Source organism: Crinia signifera, chromosome 5, assembly GCF_055691185.1.
Source record: "Crinia signifera chromosome 5, ASM5569118v1, whole genome shotgun sequence".
In the NCBI taxonomy this organism is placed as follows: Eukaryota; Metazoa; Chordata; class Amphibia; order Anura; family Myobatrachidae; genus Crinia; species Crinia signifera.
The window spans coordinates 132,725,273-132,742,998 of NC_139221.1; the positions used below are offsets into that span (position 1 = coordinate 132,725,273).

General features: G+C 39.6%; 1 protein-coding gene across 3 annotated transcripts in view; it reads right to left on the reverse strand.

The window, feature by feature from the left end:
* The window catches only part of CDH20 (cadherin 20), a 417,999-nt gene that overhangs the window by 213,513 nt on the left and 186,760 nt on the right, over nt 1–17,726 (reverse strand). Inside the window, exon 4 of one of the 3 annotated variants that reach the window (XM_083188070.1) lies at nt 6,965–7,025. The exons of the other annotated variants lie outside the window; for them this stretch is intronic. The gene's annotated coding sequence lies outside the window, so the exon portion shown is untranslated. The remainder of the gene's footprint in view (nt 1–6,964; nt 7,026–17,726) is intronic. 3 annotated transcript variants of the gene reach the window in all.

Below are 17,726 nucleotides of genomic sequence, written 5' to 3' on the forward strand. Positions count from 1 at the left end.
TATCTCGCCATTTTCCCAACAGCGTCTACATGGATATATAGCGTTGAAATTTGAACAAAAGCACTTATAAACGTCCTTTTCTCTGGTGTAATATTCCTCTATGTGCTATGTTTATGTCCCGATCACGTGACCTATTTAAGTCACGTGACCGCAGCTCATTATAGCAAAATGATTTTTTAAGTATATTGCTACATTATTTTTGATTGTGCATTAAATATTTATGATACTTTACTTGATATATGTCTGCCTACCTATATTTTATATTGATGTTTGATTCATTTGATGTGCTTGTATTGTTAAATTGCACCTCAAAGGTGCACTAACTTACTCATTAAGGAAGGTATATATACCTGAACCAGGTACACAGCCCCCCACACCTTTGATAAAGCTGCAGGACGCAGTGAAACGCGTTAGATGATCTGCTACCCCCATCCCAGCCTCAGGACTTATTGTGAGTTCTGCTCTTTTGTGGACATTCATCAATTTCTGCTCATCTGGACATCACACTACAAGGCGGACACCGTGCTCCCAGACACCACTGGTTACCAACATCCATATCAGTGGGGCCGTCCCTGGGTCACGGAAGCCATATTCCCACAATTCTGGAACCTCAACTGGTCACATCGCCACAGTAACATCCCTCTGGTGTTGGAGACGTTTTCCACCTGTCTCACACCTCAATACAGAGGTCTACTCCATCCAGCGATCACTGACCCCTCCAGCGGCACGACAAACAGCCGCATTCATCGTGAGGACTCATCCAGCCCCCATCACAAATCGTTCCACAAAGATCCAGAACTTCTAATTGGTAAAGTGCACTTACCTGTTTCTCCACAAATCAAGTGACTACAATATTTGCTCACTAATACATGTCCTTTGAGGCGGGATATCCTATATTAACTTCATTTCCGTTAATTCCAGTTTACTTTTATTCCCCACCTTCTCTATTTAATTAGTTTTATTATGTTTTTTTTGTTTATCATTGTACTATTATATTGTGTATATATGCATTTTTTAAACCAGTAAAAAGATTTATACTTTTATAAACAAATTTTGTTTTTATTCATTGATCTAAGCGCTGCCTAAACTCGCCCTGTACGAGTATTCCTTCCTTTTTGTACCAGTGAGGAGTGACTACCCTCACATCTAGGCAGCAGCTTATATTGTAGGATCAGCTCATTGTCAAAGCGCCTGAATATTCCTAGTGAATATTTCTCTTTGCATGCTATTACTGGTGCCTGTCCTTGTGTTTCCCTCCTGTATCCCTATAGATTGTAAGCCTGCAGCAGGGCTCTCCTACCTTCAAGTCTGTCTGTTGTTACCCAGTTTGTTTTATCACTGTCTACTATTGTAAAGCGCAACGGAATCTGCTTTTTTATTATAGATCTACATTGGCTTCAATATGTTTGTGTGCCAAACTTCACAAAGTGACCGAAACTCACCAAATGAGTGTTTTGATTATGGTTACATTTTACTACATAGTTATGTTGTAACATACATTTTAAAAGCAAATACTTTTTTTTAATACAGCTAGAACTACACATTATACTGCACATGGAACAATACATTTTGGTGCCGATAAACTGCCTTTGATAGCAAAAAGGCCATGTACAACATACAAACAAAAAGCTCAAAGTTGTTAGCTCACAGAAAAAGGAGATTTACAGGTCTTTGTTCTGTACCCTTTGTAATTATCACAAAACTCCCACACATGCTGAAACAATAGTAGCTGGAAATAATAAAAGTCACTGGCAGATTTCTAGAGACTCACAAATGATAACTAGTGAACCTTTGACACACACACAAAAAGAAAGTAAAAAATGTGCACATTCCATTTTAGAAATTTATGAGTTCATAAATTGTGGCCATTTATGGGCTGTAATGTTTCATTATTGTCTGAATAAGTTTTATTTATAATGACACGGATTTCTTTTAAGTAACATTCTCCCTGTTTACAAGTTAGATATACTGTGTACAGGGCCGCCATCAGGGGAGGGTGGGGGGGGGGCTGTGGGGACCAGAGTCCCGGGCCCTGGCAGACAAGGGGTCCCGGGGGTCAGCGATACCGTGGGTACTCCCGGTCCGCCGAGCACCCGCGGTAAATGTTCAGCCGCCCAAACCCCACCATGCACTTACTGTGGTTCTGCCTGGCTGCAGCAGCACAGTTCCTCAGCAAGAAAGCAGGGAGGTGCGGGCAAGAGAGGCACTGTCCCCACTCTGCTACCATGCTGAGGTGCGCGATCACTACGCGAGCTATATGACTGGCAGCAGCTGCACCGGCATCTGGGCAGTGTGAGGAGCAGGGACCATCTCTCTCCTTTGCTGCCTGCCTCCAGGGGGACAACATAAGCAGCTCCCAAGCTCCGCTGGCTGTTTGCAGGCTGTGCAGTGGTTGGGGTAGGCATTTACACTTATATGAAGACATGATTATGCATTAATTAATACCCACAGCCGTTGTAACTCCTCCCACCTTTGCCCCCCACCATCCACCTATGCTTCCTGGGAGAGGGAGGCCCTGACAATTTTGTCAGTCCCGGGCCCCACGGTTTCTGATGGCAGCCCTGACTGCGTGGTATGTTTCTGGACTATGCCCATAAGTATAAAGTCTAGTATTACTGTATGCAGGTACTGTATATGTAGTAGTAGTAGTTTGTTTATTTATTAGGCGCAACAAAGTGTCCGCAGCGCCATACATAGCAAACAAAAAACAAATTACAAGGTAACGTACATATGAAATCATTTAAAACACTGGATTACAGTCATAGTTTATTTTTACAAGTCAACATGTTTCAGAAATTGTTGATTAATTGGAAATAATATTTATATTTATTATCATTTTACACATTTTTCAAACTTTTTAAAGTCCCCTTTGGAAATATTTTTTTACATTATACTTGATATGGGTTCTATATAAAGTCCAATCTGCCATAATCCTCCATCTTTAGTTCAAAGCCATGATGCACATATGTTATAATGTATATCCAGTCCAATCCATGGCACTCAGTGGACTTATTCACACAAAAAAAATAGGCTTTAATTTGCCACTGTCAAGCATGATACATTTTATAGAAATAAATATAATGATATTGCGTTAATATATTTAGGTGCACCAGGACTGAGTTAAACTCTAATGACATGTCATACGTGTTTATAAATGGTTTAAATTCAATTTATTAAAAAGTCATAAAAATGCAGTGAAGTTGCTAGGTGGCTGCCTATTCAATTACCCACATATACTTTATCAAATAAATACATATATACTTAGGTAGAAGATTATAAAACTAATATACCTAATATGCTCATACAGTAAATGTGGGCTCTTGGTGGTTCCTTTAGAGATTGATTCAAGGTTGACCATATATGAAGTGCAACATACTGTACAGTCTGCACTGAATATTGATAAGTGCTTAGCACATTTTTGTACACAAGTTAATCACTTGTCTCCCGATTTTACAACAATTTATAAAGCAATGAATGTTTAACATATGCTACATTTGTGTGTGTGTGTCACAAGGATGCATCTGAGGTCTGGGCCATTTCTAGACAATTCAGCTCGCAGTGTAAAAAAGTTAAAAATGCGCCCGCCCCATGATAATTTAGTATCAAAGAAATTGAGTGTGCAAAAAAAAGGGGTGTGGCCTTATTACAAGCGGTGCGGCCTAGCAGGAGAAAAGACATGACCTGGCAAGAAAAAAATTACCTTACATTCCCCTTTTGCAACCTGCAGATTGCACAGGAATGGTCACTGTCCTCCCACACTTAATGGCTGAAGGCCTCACATTGACATATACATATATAAAGGGCCACACAGTGACCCAGTAGGCCGAACAGCTCACCCCCCAAGCCCAAATAGTGCCAGGCTACTTAAATCAATATACACTGTTTAGCTATAATGCCTATTACATATTATGTCACACACTGTAATGCCCAATACACATTATACCACAATGTAATGCCCATTGCACATACCAAACACCATAATGCCCATTATGCTTTATATCACACGCCTTAATGTCCATTACACATTATAGCGCATGCCATAATGCACATTACACATTATTATGCACGTCGTAATGCCCTTTACACATTATTCTTCACACCTTAATGCCTTTTACATATTATGCCACACACATTAATGTCCATTACACATAATACCACACACTGTATTGCCTACTACATATTAAACCACACATTGTAATGCCCATTACACATTATTTTGTACACTGTAATGCCCATTACACATTTTACCATACACTGTAATGACTATTACATATTATGCCACATTAGTGCTGCTTAGTACCTGGTGCTTTACGTTACATGCTTGTTGTCAAGGGTTTCTTGCTTGATGCCAAGGTTTACATGCTCATTGCCAAGGGGGGGCACATGCTCATTGCCATGGGGGATTACATGTTCATTGCTATGGGGGATTACATGCTCGTTGCCATGGGGGATTACATGTTCGAGTCCAACTCAGCCCATCCCAGGGCAGGGAGTCCTTCTCCTGCCTGCATCATGTGCACAGTGGTGAGTACTCTGTGTGTCAGCACACACAGTGACAGTAACAGCCAGTAGAGGATACTGCGACACCAGCCAGCAGCAGACACTGCTATCTATGGACCCGCAGCTACAAGGTGTGCAGCAGCGGTCCCCTCACCACCCCCCCCCCTGCTTATCCCGGTTTCTATTTTTTTTTAAATGTACATGCTAGGTAGGAATTAGCTGGCAGGTGGAGGAGCGCCTCTCTGGCTTGCAACACTCTACCACTTCTTGCACCACTATGTTTATCATCTTTCACTGGTTCTGTCTGACGGGTCCGGCTTACGCAGTAATACTGCGGTGCAACTGTCTGGCTTACTCGGGGTTTGGGAAGGTGGCCCAGTCTAGTCTACTATTTTGCTTTACAGGCCAGATGGGAAGCTGGCGGCTGATGGGAGAAGACCCTGTCTGCCTGCAGCAATATGGCAACAGCAGGACAAGTCGTGCGGAGCCCTGTGCAGTTGCATGGCTCGTCCCACTGTAAAAATGGCCCTGACTGTGACAGATGGCTCTGACCATAAGTAGGATGTCCCTCTATGAAAAGGACTCACCCAGCCTATTGGTGGTGCTGTGCAGATGGCACACACAAAGCTGCATCCTGCTCACTGGATGTTTTGTTCGTGTCTTTCCTACCTGACACCTATATCTAAGCAAATGGGACTAAGCAAATTATTTGGGAACACCGATTGAATATCTTGAAAAAATTCCCATTGCGTAGTGTGTCGAGACACATCTCTGAAGTACATATAGTAGTATAGATGGCCTCATCATTAATGGAGTACATCATGTTAAACCCACCATTTTACCAAATGACACAATATGTCTGCCTAATGATTAATGTTAATGCAAAAAAATCAGAATAAACCAAAGTGAACAAAAATAAATAAAGGGTACAGTAGATTTGTTTAGAAATTAAGTCCAGGCTCTACTGGTTAGGATCCTAGGAAGATTTATTTATGTCTAAATACTGTGGTTATATTATGTCATTCGTCCATTGTTATTCTTATAAATAGATAATAAATCAATTTTTGGGGGAGTTCTATTTAAGATGGGATGTTGATATGAGCAAACAAGCAGAATCTTCTTTATTTAGCATTTTCTAGAAGATAATATATATAATCTGATTGGTTGCCCATAGCAACATCCCATCTGAAACAGAACTCCCATCTTAGTAAATTTACCCCTATGAATAATGATTGTGTCAGTAGGCCATGACCCAAATGCTTTTCATCATTCAACTTAGTCAGTGTGTCTTGCTCTATGAAATGGTAAAGAGGACGTCCAGCACTTACCTGGGATCTACAACACCCAGGACCAAGCAAAGCTGCAATCCTCTGAGCAGATGGTATAGTTTATTACTGGAATGTCTCATGTGGTACTAATGCTGGCCACACATCAGACCAATTTTCCTCCAACCATCTAACAAGTTGCTTGGATGGAATAAAAATATGGTACTGGATGGGAGCAAATGTAATATTTACTTCAGAAATTTGCTCCCAAAATCTGGAAAAGAACAAAAACTGTCGCTCAGACACGGTACTGTAGTTGAACCTGTTAGATTTAAACAATTTGACTGAATGTTTTTGTCCTTTTTCCTGGGTTTGTGAGCACATTGCTGATTGTCCTTTGCTCCCATCTAGTACCATATTTTTATCCCATCCAAGCAACTAGTTGGATGGTTGGAGGAAAGTTGGACTGATGTGTGGCCAGCATAAGCACACACTGAGGATCATTTGGGTACGAGTCCAACGGTTTTATTGACAAAGTGGTATTGTAATTTTGTCCATTTTATAATATTACCCTATGAAGAGCCTATACACATATATACACACATATAGCACAGATAAGACAGCACTCCTTTTTTACGATAAATGCAGGTGCAGTTACCTGGTAATCAAAAAATAAACACACAACTATGCAGCTATAATTTTGAAAAATGGAAATGAAGATTCCAGAGATCCGTTGCAACAATCCTCTTGTAATCGGTTCAATAGCATAGTAGCATTTGGTATTTGTTTGTTTTTTTCCTGTATGCACAAGGTAAAATTTACCAGATAGTACTTTAAACACCAATGTTTGTCTTAAGGTTTGTGGTGTACCATTAGAATGAACAAATAATTTTACATTTTTATTCTTATTTTTCACAGAAAGTCTGAGTTATCTGATTATACCTCCTTTACAAGTGAAGGTTTTTTGTCATTGTAAGTTTAATTTTACTTGTCTTACAGAATATTTGAATTGTTGTCATTTTTATGTGTTATTACCATCAAGTATTTTGATATGTTTAGTATGAGTGCAAATTCTTAGTGGAGGACATGAACAGTACTTCATCTTTTGTAACACCATTTGCACCAATGTCCAAGAAATATTTCTTTAAGTTATAACATATTTAAAAAACTGAAATATAAGAAATGGACAAAAGTATTACTTTTAGATGATCAGCTGAAGACAGGAATGCAGGAATATTGTTCCCTTTGTCCCCAATATATCTGGTAAAAAACAAACAAATTGAGCCCATTACTAACATTCCTGGATGACACGGCAAGTTGCCGAAATAACAAAAATTGGAAAAGTGGTTGTACAAAATAGGATTTTAAGTCATTTATTACCATCTTTTGTTGCACCTTTACCTGTGTCACAAAGCAGATATAAAAGATCACTTAGAAAAAGTACAAGATCTTCAAAATCAGTTAAGACCAATAGGTACTGTAGTTCATGATGAGACTCATTCTTTTGGATTGGACCTGGGATATTACATGCATTTATTAGGATATTACCATACATTTAATTAGGCTTGCTACGTATCTTACTTTATATAATGGTTTTAAATCAAGTCCTTTCATTTGATATTCGAACACAGAAAAAAGCAATTGGAAATGTAATGAATGTGAAGATTTCAGAGAATGACAAGGAAAAATACCAACCTGGCATATAAAGCAGCCAATGGGAATGCCATATGTCCTGAACTGTATATAAGTCCTTGTAGCAGATAAAGAAAATCTCATCTAAAAATGGATTACTCCAGCATCTATTATATAGAATACTTTCAGCTTGCACTTGCCACTATGCATATTTTCTATATCTTTGTTGTACATTAAGTCTTCTATTCTTCCTTTAGGAGATTTCCTAATTTGCATATATGTTGATAGATCACCAAGAAGAGGAATAATGTAGTGCAGATGAAGAACAACATAGAAGTGTTACAGTAAGCTTACAGTGAGTAATAATTCTTATTCATACTAAATATGTTGTTGGCTTGACATATTGCTTACTGTATATGTTGTTTTCTTAAAGTAATTAAGGTTCATTCTATATTTAACAGTGTTTATTGGTCTAACTAGATCTCTTTGGCATAGTTAGAACCTGGAACTGGAAAGTTTAGGAAACGTGGTGCTCTGTAACTGGTTAAATGTTTATTAACTGCTATATTCAGCGTATAATTAACTTAAAAGGGAGATTGTAGAGTTGCATATTTCAATACATTTACATTTTTATACTGAACTATGCATATATAAATGCTAGCTGTAATGCCAGCACCAAATGCCTTTATTTGTTTATTGTTATTTTCTGTTTGCACCATCATCCCTCTCCTTCTCTACCCCTACACTTTCTCATCACCTCACCTTCTCCTTCCTTCATTGACTGGTTATCACAACTCTCTCCTGTGTATCTCTGAATGGGTGGGATGGTTTATACAAAGTGTCCTTACTGTCCAATGTGATCACATGTTTTCCTATCAGCAACCAAATGTAGTATATAGTATAGATACTGTAGCTATATACAAAGAGAAATGTATAGATGGGATAGATAGATAGATAGATAGATAGATAGATAGATAGATAGATAGACAGTAAGTAAACGTGTGCAATAAAATACATTTCCTTTCTGACATTTATTTTATTGTATATTTTTGCATTTGCCCAATAGACTCTGGTTGGCAGGTGATTCTAGCTCTGTTATTTCTACAAGAACCAGTATAAACATGCAGTTTGGGCTTGCCAAGGTTTGCTGGGACTTTTAGTGCAACAGCTACAAAATATTGAATTTGAAATGTATTACCAGATAACCACATACCTAGTAGAATAAGCCCTCATGCAAGGGCGTAACTTCCATAGGTGCAAGGGGTGCAGCTGCTATGGGGCCCATCTTTACTGTCTAAGTAATATATTTTACATACATTTGTCTCCATCAGTTGCTACAGTAAATATAGGGCCAATACAAACCTTTGCTATGGGGCCTACAAATATCTAGTTATGCCTCTGCCCACATGGTTGAACACACTGTTGACTTAATGACAAATGGAACATTATACTGTGTACCGCTCATATTGCTGCTACTAATTTAGGTTATCGCTGCTGAGGCAAAATACCTTGGATAACTATTTAAATATAATTACATTTATCACACTGTAAAAAGCACCACCTTTCAGGCATCAATACGCTATTGCATGATTACTCTGTTATAATACTTGGGTTTTTGCTCACCCTTCCATCTTCCGTTTATCCCTGCTAGTCTATTCCTCTACCATCAAAAGGAGGTGCAGGTGTCAGATTCTACATAATCTGAATTCACAAATTAAAGGGGTATGTTGAAACTTTAATAGTGCTTCTGGAGGGGGGTGGGGTAGCCTTGAACAGTAAGTAGGTCCTACCCATAAAACAGAAAGCAAACTACACAAATAAGTAACCATTGCAGAAAACATGAGCCCCAGTAAATGCAGAGCCTTAATGGAGCCCAACAAATGTCCCTATATACCAAACTTCTGTAGGGTTTTAGTCATATAGTTCCAATGTATCCTATCAAAGGCTTTTTCTCCATCTAGGGAATCTGCCAGTAATATACAAAAACTGGATCTCCTACTCCACTCACTGAAGTTTCAAAGTGATGACACACACGCCCACTTATCACACCCAATGAGTAGGTCCTGGAGAACCAGAATCGGGCGCACAGAATATACCACAATATTTATTTTGTATATTTTAAAATTAAAATATAGAGATTTGAAACAAGTGTGACACCTGCTGCTCTCAAATGGGGAGTTTTCTGCAATCCCCCCAACAAGGTGAAAAGAACTTAAATAAATATCAAGAAATATTTAGAGAGCGCATGTGTGACACTAATACCCCTCATTCGACAATATATTGAGCTAAGCACACCTTTCAATAAGCGCACATGTGAAGTATTTAATTGGTAAAAACCAATAATGATTTATTAATAAATTCTCATAAAAAATTATACATATAATAACACAGTAAAATAAAATAATTAATAATAATATCTAAAAGACATTGAGGTGGTGGGAAGGGGTGGCCACCCTTTAATTTATAATTCAGCTGATAAGGAAAAATTTCCTTTGTATAGGGCTCCTTTAAAGATTAATGCAACAGCTTCTTTTTCTCAGCGACAGTTAATCCGGGTATTACAGTCACAATGTATAGGGTAAATTCAATTGAGTAATTACTTTGTTTGGATATTTGTATAATACCTTTTAACTTGCGGTATACAGGGTCCGTATCAAGCCTCACGGTGCAGATGTCGGCACAGTCTCGCTGCGTGTAATGAGGGAACAGCGTGTAGTGAAGACAGCGGCTGCTGATTAGGTAGACAGACCGCAGTGTGAGACCAGCTCACTTGCACTGCGTCTGTAGGTAGTCCGCTCACTCACGGCTGGGGGCGGACACCCGTTTAGGCAGTCTTGATGCCGCTGTCTGTACTCCCCTCCTCACGGCAGACGGAATGGATAAATAACTGCAGTGCTGTATGTCGGAGATCTGTCAATGGACTTGACGGTTTGGAGGGTTAAGAGACCCGGTGATCTGTCGCTGTGGGGCTCCTTGTTCACCACCATTCAATATGTCAATTAGAGATATATCAAGGAGGTTTTAGATATTATTATTAATTATTTTATTTTACTGTGTTATTATATGTATAATTTTTTATGAGAATTTATTAATAAATCATTATTGGTTTTTACCAATTAAATACTTCACATGTGCGCTTATTGAAAGGTGTGCTTAGCTCAATATATTGTCGAATGAGGGGTATTAGTGTCACACATGCGCTCTCTAAATATTTCTTGATATTTATTTAAGTTCGTTTCAATCTGCCAGTAATGCCTCTGTCCTCCCTAGTAGTGTTCCAAAATATTAATTGCCCTGCGAACATTAGCCAATCCTTGTTTTGTAACGATAAAACCATCCTGATCTTCATTAATAAGTCCCCCAATAATTGGCTCAGGTCTTTTTACTAGCATTTTTGCATAGATTTCAATATCCGGGATTAATAACGCTATTGTCCCATAGTTCTTGGGGGCTGTTGGATCTTTCTCTTCCTTGTTTATTGAAACTATGCATGCTTCTAGCATTTCCTCTGGAAATCCATTTCAAATCCTGGCACTTTGGAAAGCCAGAAGACGTACTGGAGCAATTTCCTTTTGGAAGATCTTATAAAAGTTATTTATATACCCGTCTGAGCCGGGAGACTTATTCACACAGAATTTATTACTTCTATGATTTCCTTTACTGTAGGGGGCATTCAGCTTAATTTTCTGGTTGCTGGTTATTTTAGGGAGCTTAATTATTAGAGGAATTAATCTATATCTTCTGTGGTTGTTTGGCAGTGTCTGTTCCGTCTTTTAAATTATACAACTTGTCATAATATTCTGCAAAAACATTAGATATTTCCCTTGGGTCCCTGATTTTGGCCCCATTTTTACTGTGCAATGCCTTAACCAAGTTCCTCAGCCTTTGGCCTTTTAATTTCCTGGCCATTAGTCTAGAGGCTTTATTTCCTTCTGAGTAATACCTCTGATGTAGAGAGAGATATGGGCTCTTCCCTTGCTTTATGTAATTCATTATTATAGTTTTCATTCTTAGGGGCAGATTTATTAAGCTTGGAGAAGAGATAAACTGGAGATAAAGCGGAGAAAAGGTAAAAGGAGATAAAGCACAGCCAATCAGCTGTGTTTGAAAAAGACAGTTGGGAGATGATTGGCTGGTGCTTTATCTCCTTTTACCTTTTCTCCGCTTTATCTCCAGTTTATCTCTTCTCCAAGCTTAATAAATCTGCCCCATAGAGTCTATTTTATGTTTTTGCTCCAGTACTTTGATGTTATTCTCTATTTTGATTGTCTCTTGGGCCTCTTGTTTCTTTATTTTTGATGCTAGCTGAATTAGGTAGCCTGTAATAACTGTTGCGACGTATTAAACATCAGGAATTATTTTAATGCTTTTTTGATTGTGTGTCTGGTTTCTTTTGATTCAAACAGAAAGATAGGGCATCTCCATACTCTTCGGATACACGGGACCCTCAGTGGCGTAGCTACGTTTTGGGCGCCCCCGCGCCGTTAGGGGGGGCGCCCATACCCACCCCCCGCCGCCGCCCCGCCAAGCACCCCCCCAGCCGCCCCGTCGCCTATGCTAACCCCCTCCCCCGCAGTCTTACCTATCGCGCTGGTCCCGACGGCTCCGTTCTTCTGCTGAGGACCACCACAAAATGGCCGCCCCCATACAGCAGACAGTTTCAGAGAACTGTTTGCTATATGGGGGTGGCCATTTTGTTGTGGTCCTCATCAGAAGAACGGAGCCGCCGGGACCAGCAAGATACGTAAGTCTGTGGGGGATTTGGGGGGGGGGGGGGGGGTAACTATAGCACTGCAGCCCCCGGCGCCCCCACATGCACAGCGCCCCCCCCCCGCGGTGGCGGGGGCTGCGGTGCTATAGTTACGCCCCTGGGGACCCTCCTCTCTTCCCATGTGACACATAATGGGGCGAGGTCAGATCATGTCCTAGGATAGATTTCCACTTTTTTATGTTCTGCAATTTATCCGAGAATATATAATCTATTCTAGAATATGTTTTGTAATTATTCAAGAAGAAGGTGTAGTCTCTGGCCGTTGTTTTACTCTCCAGATGTCAAAGATCTCTGCTTCATGTATTAATAACTCAAATTTCAAGGCAGAGTTTGTGACCTATTTGGGAGTCTTCAATTTAGCATAGTCTGATTTGTCCATATGTGGATCAATAACCAAATTGAAATCTCCCATTACAAATACAGCACCTTCCCTTATTTTTTTCAACTTCTGGGCAAAAGTTTACTAAGATGTGAAATAGATTTCACATGTGATGTTGCTATGGGCAACCAATCAGATCCTGTCTACTATCTTCTAGAGCATTGCTTCCCAACCCTGGTCCTCAAGTACCCCCAACAGTGCCCATTTTCCAGGTCACCCAGCAGGTGCACTCATTATTCAGACACATTTAAAAAGATCCACAGGTGGAGCTAATAATGTCACTTGTGATTCTGTGTGGAGACCTGGAAAATGTGCATTGTTGAGGGTACTTGAGGACCAGGGTTGGGAACCACTGTTCTAATTCCCATCTTAGTAAATTTCCTCCCCTGTGTCTTTTCTTCACTTATTTGACCCTGCATCCTACCTACATCTATGGGGCTAGCTGGGTTCCACACATCCACCCGATACCTGGACATACTGAACCTGTGACATAAAACTACAACATAGATACCCACCCTCCACCAATACATACTAGTCTCTAAAAATAAAATCCAATGTTTGAGGCTCTGCCTCTGGCGCCCAATTGTGAAGGCAAAATGTGAATATGGATCAGATTTGGGGATACTGCTTTTCCAAATTAAGTCCCATACGCACTGGATGTTTTTCTGAAAGATATTGCTCAGAAGGGCCCATCTAATTGATATCTTTTAAAAATTGTGTAATGTATATGGGGCTTAACTTGGAACAGGAGTATTCACAAATCTGATCAATATTCACATTTTACCTTTATGCCATTAGAATTTGTTCAATCTTCTAAATTGCATACTAGTTTATGAAGACTTTTTTTCTTTTCCATGCACGCACATATGTCAGACTGAATCCAATGTCAACTCATTAAGGACTTCATCTCATCAAAAAGCTGTTTCACAAGACACTCTGCTGGTGGAGAGTAATTTATACACTGATGATAATGATTACCAACCCTAGCTGGCCACTTCTCATTGCGTGATAGGTTATTTTTATGTTGCTATTGCATCTTTTTGATGTATACAGGCCCTTATTTTAGTTCACTCGCAAATGCAAATTACTTCTCAAAATGGACAAAACCATGTGCACTGCAGGGGGGCAGATGTAACATGTGCAGAGAGAGTTAGATTTGGGTGAGTTATTTTGTTTCTGTGCAGGGAAAATACTGTCTGCTTTATTCTTACACTGCAATATAGATCTCACTTTGAGGTAAAGCCCCACCCAAATCTAAATCTCTGTATACAAGATACATCTGCCCCGCCTGCAGTGCACATGGTTATGTTCATTTGAGAAGGAATTTGCCTTTGTGAGTGAACCAGAATAAGGGCCACATTGTGTCCAGCTCAGCATGTTCCACGTATATCATTTACTTCCTTTGCGTCCAATTTTCAGTTTGCAGCATAATATGTCAGTGTAGACTAAAAAAATTACATTTGGTATAAAATTTTGATGTAGAACACAATCTTAAATAGAGCATGATGTTCTTTTTTTTTGCTGACCTTTTTATGCATTTTTTAAACAATGCCTGATAACATTCAGTTTGTTCTAATGGATTGAAAAGTAATTGAGTTTGTTTGAGTGTGTGTATATTTTAGATTACTTAAGAATCCTATGCATTTAAATGAAGACCGTAGACATAGTACTTGTGTAATCCATCTTTTAAACCCAAAAAACTTTAATTTTAGAATTTGACTGTTTTTGTTACTGCCAGCCAGTAGAGCTGGACACCAAAGTTCATTAGTATTTATAGAACAGGTGGAACAACATTGCATACAATTTGAAATGTATTTCCTTAACTTTGTCATAGACTATTTGAGACATGAAAATGGTTTAACCAAACAAAAGCTGTTTTCAAAAGCCCATTTAAAACCCACAGTCCTTTTCTTCCATTAAACTAAACTCCACAATAGCATGCAGTGTAGTCAGAAAGCTGTTAAGCTCAGCTATTGTTCAAAACATATCAAATTAAATAATATTTAATGAGTTATAATATTCACACAGTATTGCTTTTTATCTATAGTATTTTGTAAAAATACTTTATTTTCGTTAAAATGTGACACAAATCTTTTTTTTATACTTTGTACAGTTATTAGGGCTTAGAATTTATTCTGCAATCAGTTTCACAATGTTCTCTCTTTGTAAGCTTTGGCTATCAATTATTATAAATTCAGTGACATATTTTATTTGCAAAACTACAAAGCCATCAACATTACTTTATTTTGAAACAGTACGTGTACAGGATGATGGTTTTTTAATCTGTAGTTTAAACTTTGTTGAGTACACTTCATTCGTCATTTTGTGGCATTATTGAATAATGAATGCAGAGGTGCTAATGGGTTGTGTAGATTCCTGAGTATTCACTTATATACAGAGTAAATACTGTACATGTATAAAGAATGGAACCGTTCTGTGTATATTGTGCATAATTCATGTTTCTATGTAACTGCGCATGTGCTTAAATCACAATGTGCATGTGTAAAAGTGCCATTGAGGATTTTATAGAGAAGTGACTGACAGGAAGTGACCATTTGGAGGTGTTAATGGGGAGTGGTGGGAATATGCAAGCACATCAAGGCTGTTTTCGGGGCATGTATCACAGGCCCATTGTCTGTTAACACATCTCTACTTCTGTTTCCAGTTCTATGTATTTAGTCTGTGGATATTCTGTGTACATTGCCTGGTAACACATCTTGGATTCAGTATTGAATCCCGGCGGTCAGAATCCCGGCGTTCAGAATCCCGACGCCGGAATCCCGACAGCCGAAATGCCGACAAGGGGGGGGGCGTGGATCGCCCCCCCTTGCGGGCTCGCTGCGCTTGCCACGCAGCGGGCCCGGTGCCTCGCTACGCTCGGCACACTAATTTATTCTCCCTCCAGGGGTGTCGTGGACACCCACGGAGGGAGAATGTGTCGGCATTTCGGCGGTCGGGATTCCGGCGTCGGGATTCTGAACGCCGGGATCCCGACCGCCGGGATTGTAACTGCATCCCCACATCTCTACTTCTTTATCCAAAACAATACTCTTAGAATATATAATGTCCAACACACATCTATAACATGATACAAAAGTATGGCACTACAATTGTTGATTACATAAGCAATAAAATAGACACTATTTGTTAAATCTGTAATTTATAAATTAAGAAGGTAACCAACAGTACATCACACCTACATATAGCAATGTAACATAAACAATCAATATTTGTGTGCCATTCTCCACATTCAGTACTGAGTTTGCTTTGTGTGACAAGATTGGTTCTGCAATGAAAAATGCATCATGATCCTGTTTATGTGTAGAACGTCAATCTATTTAAACTACTTTAATCAACTCTTAATGCTGCCTCCTCCTGCAAGCTACTTTATAAGTACCATATCTCCCTCAGGATCCAGTTCAAACTGCTCATCATCACCAACAATACCTTAAACGACTCCTACTTTCATGACTTCATCTTTGTCTACTTTTCCTGCTACTTCCTCTGCTGTTTACTGGTCTATGCTCTATGCTCCACCATGACCACTCCTACTCATGCTGTCCCACAAAATTTTTCTTAAGGTATGTAGAAATAACCATTCAGAAACTGCATGTAAAAGATTTCAGTGGCTGCATGAACAGTTTAATACGCAACGCAACCAACTGAAGCAGGATGGACCACATTGAAATACATCCTTTGAGTGAAATATAATAGGGTGAGGGAATCAGAAAATGAGAGATTTGGTAAGAAAATGATTGCCGCTTCAAAAAATGGAGATTTCTTACCAAATCTATTATTTTTTGACCCTATTACATTTCACCCTGTATATGCTTCAGAAAATGTACAAACAGGAGCATGCCATCCAAACATACACAACAAGCCATGAAATAGGGAGAGGAGAGGGGATGTACCTTAGTCTAGCACAGTGGAGAATACTTTTCATTTATGTAAACTACTTAAACCATTTGAAGTAGCAGCAAATGAAGTTACTTCAGACAGCGCCAGCCTGAGTCAGGTGAGTCCCTTAATTACAAAACTGGAAAAGCAGCTACAGAAACTGAAGGAGGAGATGAAATAAAGTGAATCTGTTAAATATGTTGGACTTTTAGATCAAGATCTTTATTCACTTAGCCAGGCCCATAGGGTTGTCAACAACTTGGAATTGGATCATAACATTTTATCAACCATGCTTGATCCTAGGTTTAATATGTATGTAATGTGTTTCTTTCCAACTGACATAGACCTTAATAGATTCAAATAGCTCTTTGTGAGCAAGTTGCCATCTCAAGTGATGTATGACTTGGTAATGTCTCCTGCTTCAGATACTCCTGTAACTGCTGCTGCCAGGAAATTAACCTTTGCCCATGTTTTGTGTATGCGGACTCATACACATCTTCCTAGTCCCTTTGGTAATGAGTCTGCATCACATTATTATATCTGGTCAGATCTTAAATAATGGACAACATTTTTGACACCTTTATCATAACTTAGTTTGATATGGTAAACATCAATAGAATGGTGGAGGATTATTTTAATAATCTCTAATCTCAACCGGATGAAGTAAGCATCCCAGCGGAGGGGATACTGGCACTCACCATGCTGATAATGTCACTCCCACTAGCAGCCAGGAGACCAGTGTCGGAATCCCAACTTCAATGAGGATACCGATGCCAGAATCCTGACTGCCGGCATCCAGATCATACGTATGCGGGGTGAGTTAGAATTAGGCTGGGTTTGGGAGGGTTAGGTTTTGGCACTAGGGGGGTTAGGATTAGGCTACTTGGAAGGGAGGAGAGTGTTAATCTGAAGGGAATGGAGAGTTAGGTTAAGGGTGCAGATAGGAAGATTAGGATAATGCACTAGTGGGGAGAGTTATAGTTAGGCTGTGGGGGAAGGATTAGGGTTAGGGAAGGCATGGGAAAGGTAAGTATACATACCAGACACCAGTCAGTATGCCCAGCATTGGGATACCAGCATCTGTATTTTGACCACCGGCATACAAACCAGTGGTCATCTCATTATTCCATCTCAAGGTACCTACTGGTGTCACTAGTGGGTGCAGGGGGGTTTGTGCTGCACTAGGTGTCACCCACTGAGGAGTGACGCCAAGGTTCTGACTCCTCCTCAGTGACATGATGCACTGTAATGTTGTGTCACATTGTAAAAGCTGATATTGCAG